At 50.3% G+C, this 23,652-nt stretch overlaps 1 protein-coding gene across 4 annotated transcripts in view; it reads right to left on the bottom strand.

The window, feature by feature from the left end:
- Window positions 1–20,900, bottom strand: part of EVA1A (eva-1 homolog A, regulator of programmed cell death) — a 51,721-nt gene extending 30,821 nt beyond the window's left edge. For 2 of the 4 annotated variants that reach the window (XM_059405733.1, XM_059405734.1), the window contains exon 1: window positions 19,445–20,900. The gene's annotated coding sequence lies outside the window, so the exon portion shown is untranslated. The other 2 variants (XM_059405728.1, XM_059405730.1) reach the window with 1 other exon arrangement.
- Between the last annotated feature and the right edge of the window lie 2,752 nt (window positions 20,901–23,652).

The raw sequence follows: 23,652 nt of genomic DNA, 5'->3' as shown, positions 1-23,652 counted from the left end.
GGGTAAGGAGGCAGGGGTTTCTGTTAGTAAGAACATTAGTTAGTAAGAACATTAGTTAGTAAGAACATAAGAAAGGGGATAGGCATTTGAGAAGGAAATGAGCAAAGGCTGGTCCTTTGAGGGGCTAGGGATGGACACCAAGCTTCTCATCATCAGCCTGAGGTCAGTCCATCAGGGGGTCAGTATTTGGTGTCAAAGTGGGGCTGGTCATCCTCACCAGGAGGAGAGGGGACAGGAGCCTGACCTCCAAGGAGAATCCAGAGCTGAGGCTGGACTAGGGGAAATGGGAGTCTCCACTTGGATTTGCCAGATATCTCTCCAGCCCAGCACGTCCTAAATCCATCTCCCCGCCCACACGCTTCCTCTTTTCTCTACAGTCTGCATAATCCCCTGAGCCTCCCCGGTCACTCCGGATCAGACTTGGGGGTTATGGTGGGCCCTTCCTCTCCCTTGTCCTGGAAATTCTACCTCCTATCCCTTCTGACTCTCCATGCCATCTGCCACTTGCCTGACTCAGAAAAACCTCCCTTTCCTCCACCCCCCCCACCCCAACATCATACACTGGTGCCAGGTTGAGCACCTGGAAGCCGTGTTCTAGCAATGCCGCTCCTCTGTGCTAAAATCACCACCTACACAGTCACATTCCTTCCAACACGGCCCAACGTCCAAGCGAATGGGAGTCATTCCCTCCCTCATATACTTCCCCAGGGGGTCTACCTCTGGGTTTCACTGTGCTGAATGTACTTCTCCACTTACTGCATTTCTGAGTCCTACCCATCCTTGAAGATCGACATCACCTCACCTCCCGTGAGGACTTCCTCTGACCCACCCCTGCATATGTAATTGCTCCCTCTTTGGGACTCCTGTAACCCTGCATGCCAATCTTCTGCATATAGCTGAAGTGTGAGCTTTTAATATTTTGCACTAGGCTACAAGCTCTTTGAAAAGAGGGGCCTTACATCATATTCTCCTTCATGGAGGAGGCACAGGAAGACCCAGGAACACTGAGTTTGGCCAGAAGGTATGAAATGCAGTGTCTGGGGGAATCCCATTGGAAAGGAAGGCTGGAGGCGTGCAGTGATCCTGGAGCGCTAACTGCTGGTGTGTGGGAGTCCTCAGCTGATGTGTGCCCTGACTGAGTAGACCAAATGGAGAGGAGAAGGCTCACTGACAACTCTGGAGGAAAGGAGCCTGCCAGTGTCTGCTGGAAAGAGAAGAAACAGTCACGGGGACTGTCAGGAAGTCATAAGAATCACACTGCGTACCGCACTGGGCAGGAAAAGGATTCCAACCCTGTGGGTCAGCCACACCAGCATGTGCTTGAGTAATTCTGACCAAATCCTGCGTGGCTTTCTCTTCAGAATGGCGAGTAGGACCGGACAGGCTGGCAGACTTGTGGCTCCTTTAAGGAAGCCCATGAAAGAAGGCAATCCACTTGCCACTGTATTCCTAAGCAGTATTCCTCAAGCAGAGACTTTGGTCCACCACCGGTAGGGTCCCCCAAGTCTAGTCTCTCTGAGGCATCCAGAAGTGTGGGGACTCACAGAAATCATGCCCCACCAAGGAGCACGCAAGTGGGAACAAGAAGCATTCCTAGTCCTCTGGTCTCCGCGGGCCTCCTGGCCCCAAGCTGAGTTCTTGGTCCACTACAATGATTAAAACCAGAGCATCAGTCAGAAGGGCGGAGCAAACACCCTGATGGCAGGGAGTCTGGAAGTCCAGTGCCATCCCTCAGGGAGCTGCGGGAAAGAGAAATCCGAGGTGAGGCAACACCAGCCTTCCTCCGCAGGAACCGCGTCGATCCTTGGGGACGCGGGCAGCTTCCCCCTGAGACCCTCCTGATGGCTCTTTGCCAGGGGGAGCTGGTCCCACAGCCACACACGACCTGCTCTGTGACAAATCAAGTCCACACAGACAAACGCTGAGCATCTGGAAGGTGAAAATTCCTGAGCCGGGCAGACATCTCTCTGACTGCAGCAAGGAAGCCTGCCCCAGCCCCACAGCCTCCCTGACGCCCCAGCGGTCTCCCACCTCACTCCAAGATGCTAGGGCTCAACCGAGGAGTTCCAAAGGTTCTACACGTTTGAGTCCAGCTACATTTTTTTAAATGTTTTTTAAACCATAAGCAAATACAGTTAAGTGTGTGATAGGTCAAATGTGAGAGATCACAGACCTCAGGAGCTGCAGGTTGATATGCCCACTTCGGAAACAAGGTTCTCCTGCCCAAACCGTGCCTATGTTTGAACACATGTAGTTAATCAGGAAAGCCGCAGTTCCAAAAATGTCTTTTAACCATCAGACCCAAGCAAGTCTCCTCATGCTTTAAAATCATGTGTGCAAGGACACTCCCACCACCCTGGCTCATGTGGGCTGTGCACAATTAAATGTCAGGCAAGCCTCAGGGGTATGCAGAGAGTGCACGCTCTAATAAAGATATAATAGTGCACCGTGCAGTAACGAGTGATCGCACAACACGCTGCACCGAGGAATGTGGGTAGCACTGATGCTTGTTTTATTCTTAGAGTGCTTGGCAGGCTTTTAAAGCTCCGACTCAGAGGTGCCTGGGTGGCTCAGTCGGTTAAGCATCTGCCTTCGCCTCAGGTCATGATTCCAGGGTCCTGGGATGGAGTCCCACATCAGGCTCCTTGCTTAGTGGGGAGCCTACTTCTTCTTCTCCCTCTGCCTGCCTCTCCCCCTGCTTGTGCTCTCTTTCTTGCTCTATCTCAAATAAAATCTTAAAAATAAAAATAAAGTGAAACAAAAATTCCAACTCAGTAATGCAGGGACATGCTGTTACCATTCCTTCCTCCTATAGGTGACAAAGTGAAAGTGAGAATTGAAATTTGGGCTCAACATGGCAAATGCATCTTTTTATTTCTTTCTTTTCTTTCCTTTCCTTTTTTTTTTTTTTTTGCTGTGTTAAAGGCTTTAAATGATACTAGAGAGAAACAGGCACTGAAGCTGTTGAAAATAATTTTAATAACATAATATTTCATAATGATACAACATGTTTTTCTGTCAAACAAAGATATAAATTGGTTGAAGAACCTGTTTATTCCTTTCAGTTAGCTCCTTTATAATTAAGGAATGAAAACAGTTGTCACATAGTGTTTGAGTCAATGTTAAAACCAATTTTTCCTATATTCCTCTTTCAAGGTTCTGGGTCACCTTAATCAGAATAACCTGAATCTGCAAAGTATCCTATTTAAAAGTGTTATTACTTCCAATGTTGGCAGTCACAATTTTCTCAAGGCCTTACAGCTAATACAAAACACAATGATGTATTAATGGCAAGGACACTTTGAGGCCGCAACCATTATCCCAAACCTTCCATTTCAAATTTTCATGTTCATCCATCATAACAGTCTCATTGCTTTCATTAATTAACTTTATATCGTAAGCTAGAATTATCACATAAAATAACATATACAACAAAATACTGGTTTTTTTTTTTTCTGTTTCACTCATGGATAAGCCATTTAAACTCATTTAAAGAGTTTTAATGCTAAAACATTTTTTAAAGTTTTTTTTTTAAAGATTTTATTTATTTATTTGACAGAGTGAGAGAGCACAAGCAGGTGGAGTAGCAGGAAGAGGGAGAGGGAGAAGCAGGCTCCCCGCTGAGCAAGAAGCCCAATGCAGGGCTCACCTCAGGACCCTGGGATCATCACCTGAGCCAAAGGCAGTCGCTTAACCAACTGAGCCACCCAGGTGCCCCTAAAAATTTTTTTTAAGTCACTATGTCAGTCCATATGTAGGAGAAACCCAATATATTCAGCAGGAAGGGGTTAAAGAAACAGATCTTCAGTAGAAGGCAGAACCTAGCGAGTTGGTGTGCTTCTGCAGAGAACCCAGGTACAAATTTGGGGTTCAAAAAGATGATTATTGAATTAATCAGTGTGGCAGAAATGGCCTGTCCCTCACTCCTAATACTGGGAAAGGGAGGCGTTTTGGAAATGGAGACCCAGAAAAGGTCATGGAGGCAGTTTTGCTTGTTCTCGAAGATCCATCTTCCCCAAGGAAAACAGGTCTTTCTTTGTGGGAAGCAGGGCAGACCAGAGATGAGATAGTGAATGGGTATCCACCTGTGGCCACTGACCAACAGGGTCAGCAGAGCTGAAGCGTCGGCATAAGGGAAAGAGCATCAAGAGCCCTGGGCTTGTGGTAGATGAGGTGGTCAGACATATGACTCGGGGGAGAAGGAGTCCAGAGAAAAAGGGCAGCTGGAAGTGAGCAGAAGCAAGACACAGACTAGGAATCATTCACTGGCTCATTCACTTACTCATTCTCTGATTGAGCATCTAGTAACACAAGCAAGCTACTAGAGGCTGGGGTTACACAGATAAATAAGCTTCCAACAGCGTTTCTCTGGGGGAGGGGAGTATTGTTCCCAAAAAGGTCCTCCCAAAAGGGAGCAGAGGGAGCAGAGAGAGGATGGGGGGGCACAGTGAAGAGGCAGCCCCAGATGTGAGTCTCAAAGAAGAAACAGGAGTTAATCAAGCGGCTAATAGTGAGGATGGGGAAGGGGGAGCACATTCCAAAAGAGATGGCATTCATGTAGAAAGACGGGATTTGAGACGGAAATCTATGTAGCTGGGGAACAGAGGCGGACCAAAAGGAATGAATCACAAAGTGAAAGGAAAGGAACAGCAAGAGATGATGCTACTGAAGGGGCCTGGCGTGCTCTGCGAGGGGGCTTGGACTCTTTCCTGTAGGCACTAGGGAGCCAAAGGAGATGCTGTGCTGGGGACCGCACAGTGCTCAGAATCTGCACGCACACCGCCCTTCGCAATCGTGTCACCCCATTTGCTTGTGTGGCCTCCCACAAGAACTCCCTGAGAGCAGAACCTGGTCTTTGTCACCTTTTTCATCTTTACATCCTCGGAACCTAGTGTCGTGCCTGGAACGACAACAGCGGAGTGCGGCAGGAACTCAGCATGTGCATCATATGAACCAGTAAACGAATGAGCAAAGGGCAAAGTAGGGAAAGCAGAGCCCAAGAGGACAAATGCAGCTGACTATGGTCTCAAGAACACTGCCAAGGCAAAGGCTGAGACGTCAGAATGGGAAACCATCTGACATATGATAAATGAGGAGACACTAGAGACGAAATCCCTATGCCCCCATTAGCATACAGAGGAGGCATACAGAAAGATGACCATAGGTGAAGAAATCTTGGAGTGGGATCCGTCACCTTGGCCTCGGGAAGCAGTTCTCAACTCCTGAGCTGTGTTAGGGGTTGAACTGTGTCCATCAGAAAATAAATAAATAACTGACATGGTGAAGTCTTTAACTCGGTACCCCAGAATAGGACCTTATTTGGAAATAGGGTCTTTGCAAGGTTTAACTAAGTTAAGATGAGGCCATTAGGGTGGGCCCTCATCCAGTATGACTGGTGTCCTCATAAAAAGGAAAGACAGAAAGAGGGAGACACGCATAAAAAGGGGACACGCACAGAGGGAAGATGATGTGAAGACACAGGTAGAAGACGAAAATGCTACAGGAAGTTACCTGGCTACAAGAAGCCAGGGAGACACCTGGAACAAACGCTTCCCCTGTGGTTTCAGAAGGAGCATGGCACTGCTGATACCCGTCTGGCCTCTAGAACTGTGAGACATTATGTTTCTGTTGTTCTAAGCCATTCACTTTGTAGTGCTTGGACATGGCAGCCCTAGTAAAGTAATACAGGCTGGTGGTCAAAACAGATCAACGCTTGGGGCAGACACCTGTGTTAACCCCCAGAAGGCATCTGCCTCTCCTCCTTGCTAGAGGAGCCCCACTTCTGTTTGTGTCCATCCACTGGGGCCCAAGGCCTGGGTCCTATAATTGACCCACGTCAACCTTGGTGGTCTCTTGCCATTCCACTTACCATGTGACCCAATTCTGGTCACTACATCTCACTAAAAGGACTGCTGTATATACAGGACATAATTCAGCTGTTCGTGGATCTGTCTCCAATGTCCTGTTTAAAATAGTCAAGGCAATGGGACGCCTGGGTGGCTCAGTGGGTTAGGCCGCTGCCTTTGGCTCAGGTCATAATCCCAAGGTCCTGGGATCGAGTCCCGCATTCTGCTCCTTGCTTGGCACGGAGCTTGCTTCTCTCTCTGCCTCTGCCTGCCACTCTGCCTGCTTGTGTGTGCTCGCTCTCTCTGACAAATAAATAAACAAATAAAATCTTTAAAAAAATAAAATAAAATAGTCAAGGCAGAAACAGTGTCTAGCCGAATCTGGACAGATACTAAACTAATGATCAGTGGGGTTTCTAGACAACCTGATGGAGCTGGTAACTGAATTGATTTCCTTGACCACACCTTATCAGGTTTGTCCTTTCAGAGGCTAACCTTGACCTCTTGGGTTTAAACCTGTAGTTTTCCCTTATCTGATACTATTACCTCAATGGGACAAACATCTCCCGGTATCTACATCAGCCAGTGAACCAGATGGTATTTTAACCTAGGCACCTACTTTCAGGGATTTCCTCATCCATAACCTAAGGCCACACCGACTTCTCCACACGGTAACACGCACAGATCATCCGGCTAGACCTGTACGTCTGGGTTTGAGTTTTGCTGCACGGCCTTTTTGGAACACAGAAGCTCACCCCCAGGTTTCTGCAGCTTAAACACACATCCCATCCTTGCCGCGCCAGAGGCTAATAGAAAACCGTAAAGGGCGGAATAGGTCTTCACAGGGACAGAAAGAGGGAGAGGAGGGAGCTGGGAGACTCAGGGAGTAGAGCTTTGTGCCACACCCCGCAAGGAGGGGAGAAGACTACATTTGGAAGGGCACAGGCACATCTGACAGGAGACCTGGGTTCAATCTCCGCTCCACCACGTGCCAGCTCTGTGACTCTGGGCAAGCGACTTCAGATTTCTAAGCTTCACTTTGGAAAACAGGAAATACAACTTAATATCCTAAAGAATTATGCTTAACAATGAGGTCATCTATGTCATGCCCCCAGCACGGTGTCTTGTGACCAGCAGGTGACCTCCCAGGACATATGCCTGCTTCTGAGTCACACACATAGAATGTCTGAGATTTTTTTTTTTCTTCACTGGAAGAATTAGTCCACTGAGCATTAAAGAAACAATGAGACATGTTCCCATCAAATGGGCCATGCAATTCTGTCACTTTTACCTCGAAGCATGTCACAAACCATTTCTCCCCAGGATCTCTCATCTAGTTACCCTGAATTAAAGCAATGGCTCCTAACCAGCCTCCCTACCTCCATTGTCTCCCCCTCCTCCAGTCCAACCTCCAGCAGGCCACCAGGATGTCATTCCAGAGCAGGGACTGGTAAACTACAGCTTGCAGGCAAATCCAGCCCGCTGCCTGTTTATGTGTTTCAAGTTTTACTGGAACAGAGTGACGCTCGCTCGTTTATGTCTGTCTATGGCTGTTTTGGCTACTCTGTTGGCAGAGCTGAGTAGCTGTAACACAGACTGTATGACCTGCGAAGTTTAAAATATTTATTCTCTGGTCTTCGACAGAAAAATTTTGCTAGACCCTTGGTAACTTGTTCTAGAACACTCCCCTGGGTAACTCACCGCTCTCTCCAGTCAATTGCCTCCAAGACAAAGTCTATGTGGTGTGAGCTGACCCTTCTCTATTCTCCCAGCTCACCTCTCGTTATTCCCCCCTGCAACCTAATCTCCATCCTCACTGAATGAGCACCCTCCAAACACACCAGGTCCCCTCCCCAGAGCAACTCTATTCCCTTTCCATTTAGAAAATTTCTAACTACTCCTCGATATTCCTTCCTTTATGAAGCCTTCTAGCATTGCCCCCTCAGCCCTATCCAAAGGCACTCCTTCCTTGGAAATGATATCCCACCGATAAATGGTTGTATACACTATGGGTCTTCCTATCTGTCTTCCTCACTGGTCACCCCCACGCTAAACTTTCTTCTCTCTCTCTCCCCCTCCTGGAGCACTCTGTTCTTTCCCTGCACCGCATTTACCAAAGTTTGTAATCATGCATTTCTTTGTGTCTTTATCGCTTTAATGTCTGTGCCCTAACAACTGTGAGCTCTAAGAAGGCAGCAGCTAGGACTTGGTGGATTCAACACCACATTACCGTTGTGTGGCCTGGAGCCAGCCACACAGTGGTTGTTGAGTTTGCTGAATAAGCAAATGACTAAACAAATAAAAAAAAAAAAAAAAAAAGATTTTGCTAATAAATCGAATGCAAATGAAAAAACCAAAGACATCAAAACTGTTACTTTCTGAACATGCAGGATCCTGCCTCTCAGACCCTTCAGGTCTCCCGTGGCCCAGAAGGGTGGGTGGGTGACAGCAGCACTGGTAGCTGTGTGGATGTTTGGATCATATGCAAACCCTCATTCCTGGAATCAGCATGCAATGTGTACATGGCCCTTTCCCATATCAGTAAATTCAGATGCTGTACAACTGGAAGAAAGCCATATATAGGATATAGACTGAGTCCACGTTTGCACTGAACTATTCGGAATCCTGGCCATTCCTTCCTGAAGAACGTCCTCTACTCCTTGTCTATTGAGGAAAGATCAGCAAGACTCCGAGAGCTTTTTCCCTCTGTCTCTAGGGAGAGTGACCTATGTGTCCCTCACACTCATACCCAGCCACTGTGTGAGAGACCCAGGTGGGACAGGACGGAGAGGGGGTTAGGCTGGAATGAACCTTCCCTGAATCACTCATACCGCATCTTCTAGAACCAAGGGAACCATCAAAGTTGAAATGTGACTCTTGAAAGACACACTATTCACTTTTCTTGACATTCAAAGCTCAAGTTCAAGAAGTTATTCAGCTGAGTTGCTGCTGCGTGTGGGGAAAAAAAATATCCCAAGGCCATTTCCTGTGTGGCCTTTCTCATTCTGGACAGCGCCTCTCTGAAAGTCCCATCCATAAAGGCCTTCTGTGAAGGTAAGTGCATTTCTCTGAGATGTATCCAAGAAGAGCAAAGACGCCATTTCAACCAAGGCAAATTTATGAAGTTGGCAGCTGAACCCTAATTCTAGCCTTGAGCCTTTGGGATGTCAGCACTGTGAACAAAGGCAGAGCTGAATTTCTTGTTTAAGTCAAGCTTTTAACCCTCTGTGGCATCTACCTCTGGTCTGAACAACAAAAGAATCCTATGTATTAAAACACAGAGATTGTCTTTGGCTCTAGATAAATGTATCTTCTCAGGGCCTGTTGGACCTGTGTCCTCTAAGCCTGGTAAAAAGCATTTATAAGGAAATGTCAGTCTTGTTTATTATTAAGAACTTTAGCGGCAGTAGCCCAATCACCTACAGTCATTCTAAGTGTAGGGTTGTCACCCCAGCAAATCACCTGATAATGCGTCTTCCAATTTCTCTAAGACCCAAGCAGCTCTTTGTCTCCTTCTGCAGATTCACCTCCAGCCCTGATCTCCTTCTCCAGCGCAGTGTGGGAATGGGGAAGGGTACTGGCTTTGAAATGGACGAGAGACACGTGACGTCGGGCCCCAGCGCACTGTGCTCTCTCACAGACTATTTCAAAGACAAATTCAGTAGATGATGTATTACACATGCATCTGATATGATCTGGATCTGACCACACGTGATGACTCACGCTGGGCCCTGTGAAAAACATTTTCTCCACTGCCCCTACCAAAAGCTAAAGATCTGAAACACCTATCAGGAGCTTCATGAGTGATTTCCAGCCATTCACATGGAAGCTTTCCAGAATATGGGGAGAAGTATTAAAAATCTGTGTGAAAAAGAAAAATGACACAGAGATACTGCTGCCGATGTGTATAGTGCATTCACAGCCACTCTGTGGGGCCCACTCTGGCTCTGTCCCTCCCCCTGTATATAGTAACGGGTCTTTCCATCTCTGAAACACTCCCTCTCTCCTGGTACTTCCAAAGCCAAGCTTCTGGAAAGAATTGCCTGTACTTGGTATCACTACCTCCTCACCTCACATTTGTTCCTTAAGCCTCCTCATCTTTCAAACTCCCCTCACCATCACCAATAGCTCCCTAATTCCCAGATCCATGGCTATTCCACTTCTTTTCTTAGTGGACTTCCACGTCACTTGATGTTATAGATTCCTCCCTCCCGGACTCTCTCCTCTTCCACATGGCAGTCTCCCATCTCCTCCTGCCTCTCTGCCCAGCACCTCCCTGTCGCCTGCACTGGGTCCTCCCTTTCCCCTCCCTCAGAGGCCACCCACTCTCGGAGGCAGTCTGGTACAGACAGATAGCACAGGCCCGGATCTGACTGCCTGGGCTAATATCCCAGGTCTATTACTTACAGCTGTATGACCTCAGGCAAGTGACGTACTGTCCCTGTGCCTCCACTTATTCATTTATAAAGCAGGTACAATAATGGCCTTCCCTGGCAATGGCTGTTGAGAGGATTAAGGCACATGAAGTACTTAGAACACACAGTAGAGACTCAATAAGCATTAGCCATCATAATTCCTCTTCCCGTGCTCTCTCTCTCCTTGGGCAACTGAGCCATACCATGACTTCCTCACCTCTTGTTAAAAGTTTGCCCTTGAACCTTCTTTTTTTTTTTTTTTTTTTTTTTTAAAGATTTTATTTTATTTATTTATTTGACAGAGAGAAATCACAAGTAGATGGAGAGGCAGGCAGGCAGAGAGAGAGAGGGAAGCAGGCTCCCTGCTGAGCAGAGAGCCTGATGCGGGACTCGATCCCAGGACCCCGAGATCATGACCTGAGCCGAAGGCAGCGGCTTAACCCACTGAGCCACCCAGGCGCCCACCCTTGAACCTTCTTTAAGACTTCTCTCCTGGGGGCACCTGGGTGGCTCAGTGGGTTAAAGCCTCTGCCTTGGGCTCGGGTCATGATCCCAGGGTCCTGGGATCAAGCCTGGTATCAGGCTCTCTGCTCAGCAGGGAGCCTGCTTCCTTCCCTTCCTCTCTCTGCCTGCCTCTCTGCTTACTTGTGATCCATCTGTCAAATAAATAAATAAACTCTTAAAAAAAAAAAAAAAAAAAAAGACTTCTCTCCTGACCATCAAATCTACAAACCATGTGCCTACTACACATGTCTCCCTGGCCATCCCTAAAATGCTTCAAGTTCAGTTTGTCTGAAACTGAGCTCATCATCTTTCCTGCAAATGCTGCTCTCCCTGTCCACAGCCCCACCTCCCTCTGCTCCACCCCCTCCTCTCTTTCCCCCTGCCCCTCCCCTCCTCACCATGAAGTCTCCTAATGAATAGCACCACTATCTTTCCTCTTGGTTGTCCAGGCCAAAACCCCAGAGTCATCCTAGACTCTGGCCCTTCCCTTACTCCCCCGCGCAATCAGTCACCGAACTCTGTCAACTTCATTGCCAAAGTATTTCTTGAGCCTGTGCCCAATTCCCCACCCTTATGGCCAATGTCTCTAGAGCCTCATTATTTCTCACCTGGATGACAATAAGTAACAATAGTAGTAAAAATAACTTCCACCACTATTATCACATACTGATTATGGCTCAGTCACGGAGATAGACACTTCACCTACTTCATCTACATAATCCTGAACATCACCCAACCATGAGGGAGAACTTGGGAGTCCCTGTCTTCAGATGAGAGGACGGAGGCACAGAGAGGTTTAACAGATAGCCTGTTACACAAAGAAGCAAAGACGTTGTGGGGCGGGGACGCAGGCGGAGGTCTGTCTGACTCCATACACTGGGCTTTTCCCCACTCTTGAAAACTGAATGGTGTCCTAACTGGTCTTCCTGCCCTCTATCTTATTCCTCTCCGATGTCTACTCTATGCCAGAGGGGTCTATTTTTACAATGAAACTCTGACTTCTCTCTGTGTGAAATTCTATAGTAGCTCCCCAGTGCATACAGAATAAAATCTCAATTCTTCAGCAAGACTCTTCCTGATGTGGTCCCTTTGCCCGTTTATAGATCTGCCTCCTTTCTCTCCATCCATACTCACTCCCTTGCTTTCTTGGAGCACACCCTGCCTGCTCACCTGGCAGGGCGGTCCTTCTTCCTGGCCTCTCTGACTGTGATGTCCTTCTTTTCTCATCAGCCTGGATCCCTCCGTCTCAGCCTCCTGGACGCATGTCCTCTTGGACTCAGCTGCTATCCAAGCCCGGTGTAGGTGCCCCTCCTCTTGATGGCTATCTCACTCAGTGAGTGAGTCTAGCACAGAATTTTAGAGGCACAACAGTCATTGACCGAGCACCTACTATATGTGAGAGCTCAAGGCAGCCTCCAAGGATTTGGGAATCAAGAAGACATAAGTCCTGCATTCAGAACACTTGCTTTAATGAGAGAGATGGATAGCAAAATACTGTATTCCTATCTCTGAGTGTCCTGTGTCCATGCTGGACTGCTGAGGCTCTTGAGCAAAAAGAGTATCTTGTTCTTCTCTGTGTTCCCAGGCCCTCACACTGGTGCAAAGGGTGTCAGCAAACACTGACAGCTTCAGCTGAGCAGACACAGCAAAGCCACAAAGCTGTCTCTGTGACCAGGCAAGCCTACACCCCCAGGGACAACCTTCACTTTCACGGGCATCTTTTCCAGACTCTAAATGTCCAAGTCACTGTTTTCGGTACCTCTGCAACACCCTCACCCTGTTTTGACACACAGCAGGGTCTAATGCTGGAGAACTTCAGGCTGACCATCCCTGCTCCATGTAACTGACCCATGGAGAGAGTAAGGGACCAGGTCCACGTAGTAGAATAGTGTCAGTACTGACTCCCCTCCCAGTGCTCATTCTGTCCACCCACAGGTTCACCAGCACGTCTCACTGGAGCAAGGAGAGGAGCTGCCGTCAGAGCGCGCTCTCCCAAGTGCACAAAGGATAGGAGCTTCCGGAAAATGATGTATGTGTCTTCCAGTAAGAGACCCCCTCCCATCCCTTCCCATGGGCTGCTGTGGCCTGTCTTGACAAGGTGAGCGAGTAAAAGGACCCGTCAGCTGTGTTTGTGGAGGTGCCAGAGGAAGACAGCTTTAGGCAGACCCTTTTGATCAGGGGTCCCTGCGCAGAAACAAGATCCCCCGACATCTGTTCCCTACGGCTACTGACGGTCAGAATGACACGGGCAGAAGGGCACAGGGCAAAGGGGAAGAAGCTTACGTTACAGCAGGTGTTTTGTAAAAAGCCTTCTTTCCCATACAAGTTTACGGTTACTCTTCTGCTGAGCAGCATTTCCGCCTGCTTTCACCTTAGAGGACAAAGTGCAAGCTGCCTGGATGATCAAAGACGAGGCGGACAGCCGTTTTGATCCCCAGAGCAGAGAGCTTACAACTGCTTCAGTCTCCCGACAAGGTGAGGCCTCAGACAGCAGGCAGGGGAGAGGAAAGGGGATAAGCAAGAAGGACATGGTCATCCCCACCCCCAACCCACCCCGCACAACCCACACACCTGGTCTTGCCTTCTTGCAAACTAGATTTCCTAACAGCATCTTCAAGGATCACATGACCGTCCCCAAACTGTCTGGGGCCGTGGTGAAGGGCTTGGAGTCTGGGGGCCTGATGGGATCCCAGGTTTGCCTGTCATCTGTGGGTGGGATCCCGATTCCTCCTCCAACACCCATCTCAGAAGGTGGTCGTGAGGGGCAATGCCAGGAAAGCAAGTCAAGTCCTTATCAAGGGGACTGACACCTGCCCCAGTGGTTACTATTGCCATCACCTACCAGCCACTTGCCCTGGGGTGACGCTGCTCCTCACAAGCGACCACTGCCCCTTGGGTTCTGTTCCTTGACCCTATAATAGAGCCTGTTTCTGCGCCCCCGTGCCTTCTCTGTCGCGGCACTAGCACACTGTGCTGTGTTGGCTGGGTTTCTTGTCTGTCTCTCCATTCAGGAAAGGGCGTCTTGCAGGTCAGGATGAGTCTTACATGCTAGGGCATTCATCCACTCGTTTCTCTTTTACTGAGCACCTCCTACATGCTGGGGGCGGGGGTCACTGATGGCGAGTAAATGAGGGATGTCTTGGGATGACCTACAGAAACACTTATATCCAGGGTCCCATCAGCAAGCATATGTACCCATCATCTGTGGTGAGCCTCTTGCAAAAGACTCTGGGGTCCAAGAGCACTGCAACTGTGAAGACAGCTCCCACCCAGGGAACTTGGCAGCCCTGGAGTCTGATCTAGGAGGTCACATGCTGGATTTTATGTAAAACAGAGCTGAGAGACAACCCCCATCACCCTTCTCTCTCCTTTCCTCCTCCCTCCCCGCTAAGTTCAGCAATTGTTTCAGCCTTTTGGATGCTGTAAAGGTAACATTCAAAACCCAGACTCAGGAGGGGCCATCCACACAGTTCATCAGCCAGAGCTTTGAAAAGAAAACAAAACAACCCACAACCACCAATGCAGCTTTGTTTGTGACTGAGGTTTCTTTGCTTACTGGAGACAGTGTCCCTCCCACGGCCCCTGGGCTCTGGTCCCATTGCCCTGAAGGAATCAGGCCAATAGAGACAGGAGGGAGAGCCATCATTCAAAGAGCTCAGTACACCTGAGCTTAAAATTCCCCCTCCACTGTCTCCCAACAAAGAGGAACAGACTCCTGCCCGGCTGAAAAGTTAGTTACCCCCCGACCAAGGCTCCATTACCAGCTCCCATCTCTTCACATACCTTGGCCTCTGTCAGTACCTTCCTTGGCTTTGTACCACATACATGCAGTTTCCTGTCTGTCACACCCATGCTCAATAGTCCCCCCAAACCCAACAAGCTCCTACTTCTCTATTAAGACCCAACTCCAATATCCTCTTCTGTCAGAAATCTCACCTCACTCCATAGTGGTTGTTGCCTTTTGGCCCCCAATTCTCAGCTCTTATCTCTTCTCCACTTGTTGCACACTGATGATCTGTTCGTGTATCCCTCACACATTGCGGACTATGACCGTGATGATAAGGACCATGTCCTCTTCATGTTTGTGTCTCTGGCAGCCAGCACCAGCCACTCAGCCCACGTGTAGTCCAAACCCACCCTGACACTTATGATCCCATCTAATTTAGTCCAAACCAAATGCCCCTTACAGCACCAAACAGATTTTCACCTAGAGGCCAACAGTGGAAGTAGATTTCACGGGGAACACAGTCCAAGACCAAAACAGGGAGAGGTAGCTTTCCCTAGAAACAAACCCAAGCAGGAGGGAGCTTCATGAATCTGCCTGCTGGTCAGTGACGAAGGGCTACTCAAGACGGCAGCCGAGATGCGATGTTCTGGGCCTCAGTGAAAATGCAGGGGATGCCCCAAAGATGTTGAGTCTGACCTTACCGCAGTCCTCAGCACCCAGGGGAATCTGTTTCTCAGATCAGCCAGCTGCTGGCCCGAGAGAGGTGCTAATGCCAGGAGACAGTAAGAGTGTGGTGTCTGAAAGGGGGGAGGTAATCTGAGGGGTCTCTAACGGGTTGATGGATAGGAAGATTCTCACCCTGCTGTATCCTAAAAAGCAACTTTATCAGAGTATTTCTGTGACCCCTAACAAAACGCAAGGCCTTGCACATACCAGGTAACCTCATCCCACTGAAGTCTGGGGGACAAGCTGCCAAAACAAGCAAACTCAGGGGGGCCATAGGTAAGGTGAGTGGGTCAGCTGTGGAAGAAGCCAGAACACACAAACATGCGGGTATCTGTGCAAGGCCGTCTGGCCCACAGAGCAAGTATCTAAAGGAACAGTGAGGAAGGGGCTCAGCTTTCAAAGGCAGTGGTGCGTTCACGGCAATACTAGATTCCAAGTCGGTGGAGTGACCACCTGTAAACCTGGTATCCAGGATCACACACAGCACAAATAGGAGGTCAGTGACCAGTTCCAAACCCGGTTCCCCAAAACCCTGTATAGGGCATTAAATTCTCTTAGCAGGTTTTGCCTTTATTATATAAACGGTCCTTATAAAACTTGAAGAGAAAGCGCACTCTGCATCTGATCAGGATAAGGTGGAGAACCCGGAGGGTGCCACGGCCCCCCCCCCCATCACACATTCATTGATGGATTTCACCTTACTTATGTGCTCGCTGCACACCGCTAGGGGTCCAGTCTTGGGAAGGGCAAAGTTGGAGTCCGTTCCTGACCCCAAGTCTAAATCTCTCTCTCCCCCTGGCAGGTGAACTCCACACCCTCCTCCCCCAAGACCTCGTGCTCTTCTGACCCTAACCTACAGCTCACTTACAGCTGCATTTAGCATCAAATTTATTGGTGATGACCCAGAGGACTGATCCCAAGGTGCTGTCTCTCTGAGGCTAGGCTCCAGGCAAGGAGGAGAGGAAAAGAACAGAAGCCGTGAAAATCATGGCACAGTGGTAGATCACAGGTATGGTAAGGGTGGGAAATCCGACGGACTTCGGCTCTTAATGAACACACACCATAAACCTCAGCCCATCTTTACCGAGCACTTACTCTAGGGGGAGGACCGAGCTAAGGCCTCTACCTACAGAGCGTGAAGCGTGTTGTGTGCCACAGTCCTCACGTCTGTGTGAGTCCTGGCCCTACCACTCATTAGCTGACTTTGTGCCAACAGCTGAGCCTCTCTCTGCCTCTGTTTCTTTGTTGGGAAAATAGGGCAATACCAGTTCTAACTTTAAAGGCTCACTGGGAGGACTGAATGAGTAACAACATAAAATGCTAAACTCGAACCCGGTCCTGGCATGGATGGAGTGGCCGTCAGTATTATCTCATTAGTTCGTCACACCAGTCTGCAGGGGTGACAGATGATTTCTTCCTATTATACCAAAGAAGGCTTTGAGAGACTGAATCAGCTTGCTCAAGGTCACAGAATTAATAAGGGGCAGAGCTGGGATTTGAACGCTGGCAGCCCACAAGCTTCACCACCACCTCAAGTCCAGCCCTGTGCTAGGTTCGAGGCACCCAGAGACCAGTGTGAGGATGAGCAAGGGATCCCTATATAGTCACCCCTACAGGGAAGAAATATTGAAAGATAAAGGCAGAGGAGGGCCTGCGCTGAGGCAGCAGGGAGCGAGGAGACGGGAGCTCTAGTCTCGGGAGCTCCTCTCAGGAGGAGCCTGGAGCTCTAGCCTCAAAGAATGACGAGGAATGTGCCAGGGAGGAGGAAGGGAATTCCAGAAAGTCAGGACCCAGAATACCAAACTCCTAAGTTGGGTGGTATGCCTGGCACCTCCAGATGTGAACTAAGGTAAGGCTGGGAAGGTAAGGTGAGGCCTTACCATGAACAGCCGTGTGAGCCAATGCCGCAGGTCAGATGTTACCCTGCAAGACAGCGATTCTCAAGCCTGGGTGTTTAAAGAGCTGGCTTTGGTGCTTGCAAAACATGCACAGCTTCCCACCCCTTCTGTTAGCCCCGGGGGGCCAACAACAGTATTAAGACAAAGTAGTCGCAGGGCCAGCTGTGGTTTGAGCAACATAATTCTGGCAGTGGACTGAGAGGAGATTTGGGGACGGGGCTGGTGTAATCAACCTAACTGGAGCAGAAAAGAGGCTGAGAGCTGGGCACAAGAGCACCCCTCACGAACCGAGACATGACGCCAGGGTTTCTCCACCTCAGCACTACCGACGCGTGGGGGGCTGGAGAATTCTTGCTGTGGGGGGCTGTCCTATGCCTTACAGGCTACTCAGCAGCATCCTTGGCCTCTGCCCACCAGATGAACAGCATTCTCCCCCACTTACATGCCGACAGCCAAAAATGCTTCCAGACATTGCCAGATGTCACTTGGGAGGCAAAAATGGAAACCCTGGTTGAGAACAACTGCTTTAAATCCTCCCATCCCCACTCTACAGATGAGGAACTCCGGCTGCAGAAAGAAAGGTACAGGAGGGCCTCAGCCAGACTCCCAGGCTGGTGGTCCAGCTCCAGGGCCTGGGCTTTAGCCGCTGAGCTGAACTGCCTGTCTGGAAATAACTCTGGGGCAGAACTGTGTATTTTTTGAGAGACTGGCTGATGAGAAGAGGATAAAAGAGTGAGGTTCAAAGGTGAAAACTCGGTGCTTGCCGCTGAACTGTGAAGACAGTAGGTACTAAATAAATCATCTGGGTGAAAATAGGCTCGAGATGCATTTGCACAAAAAAGAAAAAGCTTCTCCACGGCATGAGCCAGCGGGAGATGGCCGGTTCCTGCTCACTCTGGATCGAGAAAACCCTATATACGTCTAGACATGGGATGTGTGGTATAAACCAGCTGGTACCCAGATCCTGGCTGGGCCCCTTCCCAACTGTGTGGCCCTGAACACATTACTTACCCTCTCTGCGTCTCATTTTGCCCGCCTGTAGAACAGGGGGAGTCCCTACTCAGAGGCTAGATGTGAGAACTCAGGTGGTATAATAAGAGCAAGATGGCAAGCTTGCACGACGCGGTTGGCCCTCCTCTCCCTCAGAGAGGCATCATCATCACCTCCCCGCCTCCCTCGCGCCTAGGATCGAGTACTCCCCCAACTCCTTTCAATCCTGGGGAACCGGGGGGGGGGGGGGGGGGAGCGGCAAGGAGCTGATTGCGTCGCTCTCCAACAGCAGAGCGTCCCACTTAGGCTTTAGGGGGCGCCAACAGTCTTTCCACTCCCCAGTGCGCGCTGATTTCGGGGTCCTGGGGGTCGCCAAAAGCGCACGGCGAGCTGGGTGCCTCCAAAAGGAGCGAGATCCGTGAGTTTAAACGCGCGCCACAGAAATTTCGGGCAGGTCCGCACCCGGCAGGCCTGGGCTCAAAGGCAGTTACTGCCGTGGGCCGACCCGCTTAGCCCAGGCTCCCGTGGCGGGGGAGGAGAGAAGCGCCGAGATTTGCGCAGGACCCGCTCTCCGAAGCCAAGCTGCAACGGCAGAGAGCTGAGAGTTTGCGGATCGAGAAAAAGAAACGGGGCGGGGGTAGGGCGTGCAGAAGCAACAGGAAAACAGGAGGAAGAGGAGGCAAAAAAAGAAAGCGCTGGGAAGCAGAGTTCCCTGGGGCACCCAGCCTACAACACCTGGGCAGAGGGTTCAGGAACAAAGCAGCGGCTTCAGGTCAGAAGTGCTCTGGGTGTTTCCGAAGAGGGGGCGCTCCGGAGAAACCCAGGTCGGCTGGGGATGCCTGGCGTCCCCTGCGCCCTGGGCGCGCTCTCGGGCGCCGCTTACCTTCGCCGGGGCCGCCGGCGCGCACTTCCGGGGGCTGCGCTCGGGGCGCGCCGGGCCAAGCCGGGGGACCCGGAGCGGATCGCCGAGGGGAGGAAGCAGCAAAGAAGCGCCCCGGACTTGGGACGGCAGTGACGCCTCGGAGAGAAATCCCAGTGAAGGAGCCGCCGGGGCTGGCGCGGGGCGCGGGGTGCTGGCCTCGGCGCTCACGGGCGGTCGCACCGAGTCCCGCAGACGCTGGAGCAGCGCGAGTCAGTGGGAGGAAAAGGTTGTCTCATTTCCTTCGGTCTCCCCCTTCCTCCACCCCCTCGGCTCCGGACCTGCCCTCCCTCTCCCCCGCCCCCTTCCCCAAGCCCGCGGCCCATGTGGGCGCTGGAAAGACGCGAAACCTGAACGGTGGCGGCGTGCGGCGCCTCCCTCCACGCCAAGTTAGTTTATGCTCCTCAACTCATGCCTACCTCCGCGCGCTTCAGACCCTCTCCAGGGCCCCGGAAGGTCCCGGGTCGGCCGGCCGTCTCCACCCTGTCCCGGATTTCTAGCCTTTCCCCCTGCTGGGACGAGTCCAGATTTGAAAGCAGATCTCCGAGCTCTTGCCAGCATCCATCCTCTCATTCCTGTCCCGTCGCCTGCTTTGAGCCCCTATTAAACCACCCAACCCAGACAGGATATAAGTACTTACTTTGTTAATTTTGATCGACTTTGTTTTGTTTTGTTTTGTCTTGTTTTCCAGTGGGGTATTTAAACCTGATGCATAATCTGAAAGGAATGTTCATTTTGATCAGGAAAGCTGCGGAGGTCTTTGTTTGGCCTTGCTCATTCAAAGTTGAGGTTTTGTTTGTTAAATTCAGCAAGTATTTACTGAGAGCCTGATCGACATTGAGCTGGGCGCTGGAAACGCAGAACTGAACCAGAAGGGCAGGTTGTTCCTAGACAGTCGTCGTTGGTGACGAGTAGAAGCACAGAGGAGGTCCAGGGATGCTGTGGTCTCTTAAGAGAGAGGTCGGGGACAGAAAGAGCGTTCTGTGTCATAAAAACAACATGGGTAGAGGAAAGAAGGAATGAGAAAACCCTATGAGGAGGCCGTATGGCAGAGAATGTGGCCAAAGCGGGAGCGGTGATGGGGAAACAGGCAAGAGAATGTTGAATCAGTCCATCAAGAATGGGTAAGAGCTGCAGGGAGCACTGGGGTGGAACTGACAGGACCTGGTGACAAGAGCTGCCAGGGGCAAATGAGAAGATGAAGGGAAGAGGTAACTTCCAGACCTCAGGCTGGCGTAAACAATGATCAGAATCCGGGATGAACAGAATCCAGGATGCCCTCTGGAGCTACTACCCAAGGGTGTCCCCGAGATTGGCAGTATTAACACCGATTGGGAGGTTAGAAATCACAACTTGCCAGTCTCATTTGACCTACTGAATCAGAATCTGCATTTTCACAAGATCTCCAGAGATTCAAATATGCACCAGAATTTTGGAAGCTCCTCTCTCTATACCAGTGGCCGTACACTGGAATGACTGTGTATTAGACTGCAAAGCTTTAAAAAACAGTATGAGACCCTTTTCGCAACCCCCACAAATGCTTATTTAACTGGTTCGGGGTGCGGCTCCAACATCAGTATTTCTGGAATGCTTTCCAAATGATCTAATACAGTCAGAGTTGAGAACCACTGTTCCAGACTCATTCGAGAGCTACTTCATTTAACCTTGAAATGCACCTCTTCAGAAAGGAAAAGAACACCCACGTATAAATGAAAATATAAGGGGCGCCTGGGTGGCTCAGTGGGTTATAGCCTCTGCCTTTGGCTTGGGTCATGATTCCAGGGTTCTGGGATCGAGCCCCGCATCCGGCTCTCTGCTTCGCGGGGAGCCTGCTTCTTCCTCTCTCTCTCTCTCTACCTACTTGTGATCTCTGTCTGTCAAATAAATAAAATAAAACCTTTAAAAAGAAAAGAAAATATAAGACTAGTTATCTCACTCTCACACAGAGAGAGGTGACTGGTGTGCTGGAAAGGGCCCTTGTTCCCTAAACTTAATCAGGAAAGCAGATTCTAGCCTCAGATGGTCCCTAAATTACTCTCTGTGCTTGGGCATGTACTCCCCTCTCAGGCCTCAGTGTCCCTATCTGTAAAAGAAACACCTGACTAACTCCAGATTCTACCCCCGCCCCATCCCCTGCTTGCGCGGTGCCAAGAGCTTCTCCTAACTCTCCAGCTTTATCTGTAGGCAAATGGAAGGCGATGTTGACAAGTGGGTTTTCGTGGTTTTCGTCTTATGTACACCGGCCCGTGCACAGCCATGCATGAACACGAGGGATCCAAGGACTGTGTGCTGAGCGCAGGGCCACACACATAATTGGTAATGTGTGCCAAATATACGAATAAATAAGTAAGTGCACTGATGCCAAGAGATGGTATAGACTTACCGTATCTGGCCCTAATCCAGGACCTATTCATTTGTCCCCCTAAACTGGAGGAAGGACATTTGGAAATACTCAGACCCATGAACCTAGCTTTGGATTTAAAACCACGGCTATAAAGAACTGCTAACATTTGCTGACTACTTCGTGCACACCAGGCCTTGGGGCTAAATACCCTGCTTGGGGATCACCTCATTTCATGATAATGAGGAAGGTACTGGGGAGCCCCTGCACCCCAGCTGGTCGTAGGCACCACAGACATAGAGGGACGAGAGCTGCTGTCCGAGGCACCCCCCGCCTCTGGTTGTGCAGCTCAACAGAGGAGGTTCCAGAGCCCTCTTGAGGGTCTTCCATGGGTGATTTTCCAGAACATACGTCCTTACGTAGAGGGCGGCTTTGAAGGAATGGCTTTGGAGTGACTTGGCCCAGGGGCCTACAGAAGTAGTTGCACCCAGAAGCTACCCCAGGCAGCCTGCGGGCTAGGCCTGAGAGTTCTGGAAGCTGCTGGCTTCATGGACAGATGTGCACCTTTGCGTGTGCGTGCGTTTTCCACGGACTAGTGTCTCAGCAGCCAGACCCCGCACCCAGCCTCTTCACCTGTATTTCCTTTTATCGTCACAGCGTCTTGACAGATGAAATTCTCCTGTTTGTTTATTTTATAAACGAGAATACTGAGGCATCATGAAGGGAAGCTCTTTTGGTCCCCGCAGCTCCCCGACTGCCGCTGCTACTGCTGTCCCCATCCCCCCCCCACCCCTACCCTCCCCTCACTCTGCCCCTTCCAGGGAGAAGAGAGTCCTTCAAGTCCCATTCATTTGTACAGTGACACATCATCAAACCCCTCTATGCCTCATTTTCCCACCTATAAAATAGTTGTCCGTGATTGCCTTTTTACCAAGGCCCTGTGTGTGGCTTGACACCCCACAGCCTGAGGGCAGGTGCGGGGACATAACCTGTAGACTAAGAGAGATTGAAAGTAAGTGGGGCTTCTGTCCCAAGATGAGAAGTTCCAGAGCTTCAGTAACAGCACGACTATCATAAAGGAGGAGCTCTATTTTCCATCTCTAGGAGGACATAAGGAAAGAACAGCATTATACCCGGGCGCCTGGGGGGCTCGGTGGGCAAAGCATCGGCCTTCAGCTCAGGTCATGATCCCAGCGTCCTGGGATCGAGATCCATATTGCTCGGCAACCTGTTTCAACTCTCTCTGCCTCTCCCCCTTTGCTTTCTCCCTCTCTCCCAAATAAATAAATCTTTAAAAGAGAGAGAGAGAAGAAGAGGAAGAGGAGGAGGAAGAGGAAGAGAAGAGTATGAGGCAGCATTTTAGCCTTTAGGTCAGACATGAAGAAGAGGCCTGAAGCCCCTGTGCTAGGCCAGGGCAGATGCTCAGTGGCCGCCTTGCAGAGCTGCTCTCCTGGGTCCCTGAAGGCCTCCTGGACTGGCCTGAAGGGTGGAGGCAGATGAGAGCACAAGACAGGGTTGAGATCCAGAGGACTAGCTGGCCAGAGGCTGAGACAGGAGGGTGTCGTGCACACGCACAGCGTCAGCTCTAGTTCCAGCCAGTAGTGTGCAGTTAGGAAAAGAAAAAGGTTCATCCCGGGAAACCAGAACCCAAAGGAACCACGGTATGGTCCAGCCCTGGGCTGTGAGCCGGGCTCGAGTGTGAGCAGCCTCACTGGTGTGGCTGCCAGCAGGCCTGGCAGGCCTGGCAGGCCTGGCACAGACTCTTCTGGTCCTCCCTGGAGAGTTCACAGGGCCCCCAAGGCCCTGGGCTCAGAGCGGGGCTCCACCACCCCACACCCTGATGCCGTGGGCTACAGCTCACCCCACTCAGGACCAGGTCCCTTCTGTTAGCCCAGAGGAGATGTGGTCATTTCATCCATCAGTGAGGGGGGCTGTGACATTCCTTTGACAACATCGTGATGCCAGGATTGGGTAGGAGGATCCCTATATCTCGGTCCTCGCTGAGCCCCATTCATTCGTTTCTGTTTGGCCAGATCCCCAGACACATTCCTGCTGCTGCCCCTTCCCAGACTCCCATCGGTGTTTCTAGAACAGCAATATGACCGTTTTACACAAAGTTCACTGTGACAAATTTTTACCACTGGTGTTGCCTCAAACAAAAATACAACCTCAGACTTTGATTATCCTCATTTTATTGATAAGGAAACTGAGGCCCAACACCTAAAGGAAGACACCGAATGAAGCTGAGCTACTAGCTGACCTGGTGAGACCTTCAGGCTCCTATGG

Source organism: Mustela nigripes, chromosome 7, assembly GCF_022355385.1.
Source record: "Mustela nigripes isolate SB6536 chromosome 7, MUSNIG.SB6536, whole genome shotgun sequence".
Classification (NCBI taxonomy): Eukaryota; Metazoa; Chordata; class Mammalia; order Carnivora; family Mustelidae; genus Mustela; species Mustela nigripes.
Note: the sequence above shows the minus strand (reverse complement) of the source record. Positions and strands in the feature narration are given on the sequence as shown.